A 2,336-nucleotide genomic window follows, 5' to 3' on the forward strand; every position below is an offset into this window, starting at 1 on the left:
TCCAAGTATCAGTGTGTCCAAACATCAAGAGGAAAACCCAAGGAATCACCCTCGGTGGGTTCCACTCAATGTAATCATCAAGGTGAACGTAGAGGAATCACCCTCGAGGTTCACACTTGAGGGGTTGCACGACAGAGTCGTATCGGAAGTGGTTAAGGAGGAAATCACCCTCGATGACCACGACCGAATAGCTACACTACAGGTTAACATCAGAAGTGCTGTAGAGGTCTCACCCTCGGCACTCGATAGTAACCCAGCAGCGTCGAGCAACTAAGGGGAAAGTGATGTGCGGTGCCGGGGCCTGGTCTTCAATCCCGTTGATCGGGTCTTCAATGATGAAGCAGGGGCAACAAGGACAAGGTGGGGGTCACTGATGGATCACTAACCAACCTATACTAAGCAGTTTAGGATAAGCCGGTAAGGTAACAATAAGCAGGTTACAAAAGGAGGCTATGCATCAGAATAGGAGCAAACAATAACAATAGCAAAAATCTAATGCAAGCATGAGAGAATGGAATGGGCGATATCGGGATGATCAAAGGGGGGGCTTGCCTGGTTGCTCTGGCAAGGAGGGGTCGTCGTCGACGACGTAGTCGATCACCGGGGCATCTGCGGCCTCGGGGTCTACCGGAGAGAAGAGGAGGAAGAAACAGTAAATACAGAGCAAACAATGCATCACAAGGCATAATATGGCAATAAGCTGTGCCGGGTGTGACCTAACGTAAGGCTACACGATATAGGAGAAGGGGAAATTCAACCGGGAATGTTTTCCCGGTTCCGGACCTGTGTCATACAGATGACCGGAGGGGGAATGTCCCATGTTCAGCATGCTAGGGGCATGTGACAGATGAACGGACCGCGTATTCGGATTCGTTTGATTTTTTTGAGCAAATTTCATATAGAAAACATTTTCATCTGAGCTACAGTTTAATTTCTACGAATTTCTAAAGATTTTAGCATTTCCAGAAATTATTTAAATTAACATAAATGGAATTATTGCGTCAGCATGATGTCAGCAAGAGGTCAGCAGGTCAACCGCATCTGGTCAGGTCAAACCTGGCAGCTGGGTCCCACCTGTCATAGACAGTGGGTCTAACAGCAGTTTAATTTAGCTAAACAGAGTTAATTAGAGGTTGGGCCCCACATGTCAATGCCTAATTAGATTAACTAATTAATTTAGTTTAATTAGCATGGGGGCCAACATGTCAGTGGAAGTAACTGCCACATCAGCGTAGCTGACTTGGTCAACTGGCCAACCGGGGCACCTGGGGCCACTGGTCAGCGACCCGGGGGGTGGCCCCAGGTGGTGCCACGTCAGCGGTGCCGGAGCTTCGCCGCCGGCGACTAAAAACATGGCGGCGCATACAGGGGGGAATCGGGATTCTGCTATAGGGCCCGGGGGAGGTCGCGGTTAGGGGCGTTCGAACGAGCGCACGAAGGCGCGTCGACTAGGGACAGTGGCGTCGCCGGAGTTGGCCGGAATCGGCGCTGGCGTCGAGGCCAGCGGCGGAGCGGCTTTGGCCGAAGGAAGAAATGGCGAGGCAGCGCGCTATTGAGCAAAAGAGGAGGCTGGGGAGGATCTTCGTGGTGCGGCGAGTCCAATGGGCACGAGCCCGTGACCAAACGGTCACCGGAGACGGGTCGGCGACGAGATACGGCGGCCGCGCGTACGGGACCTCGACGGAAACTACGCTAGGAGGCACGGGAGGGAGCGTGCGCGTGCGCGTTGGGCTCCTGGGAACCCCAGGAGCACAACTGTGAGCTCGGGCGAGCGTGCAGACGGTCACAACGACGGCATCGAGCTCGTCGGCGGAGCTCGGCTCGGCCATGGCGGGTCCAGCCGCTCTGGGCGCGTACGGGAGCAAAAGAGAGGGGGAAGGAAATGGGGCTCACAGCGGTGACGGGGAGCTGCTCGGGGAGGCGTGGGATGCAGTGACGGCGACGGAGTCGACGTCGAACTCCGGCGGATGCAGGGGAGGAAGTTGCTCCGATCCCTCCGCGGTGCTGGATCCCGGGTCACGATGGTGGTCGGGGTCGCAGTAGTCGACGACGGTGGAGCTGCTGGACAGGTCGGCGAGGCGAGGCGAGGTAGGTAGCCGTGAGGACGATCGAGGCACGACGGCGGGCGTGCTCGGGCAGTGGGGAGAAAGGGCGAGCGCGAGCGAGGGAAAGAAGGGAGTGGATCTGGGCGGGGGCGTAGCGGTAGGTGAGGGGGGACTCGAGGCGTCCACGGGCGGCGACCTTATCCTCGGCGTTGCCGCGGCTTGGGGTGGCGAGCTGGTCGGGCGGCGACCGCGGGTACGGGCGCTCGGTCGCTCGCACAGTGAAGACGATGC

The sequence above is a fragment of the Triticum dicoccoides genome, chromosome 2A, assembly GCF_002162155.2.
Source record: "Triticum dicoccoides isolate Atlit2015 ecotype Zavitan chromosome 2A, WEW_v2.0, whole genome shotgun sequence".
NCBI classification, from domain to species: Eukaryota; Viridiplantae; Streptophyta; class Magnoliopsida; order Poales; family Poaceae; genus Triticum; species Triticum dicoccoides.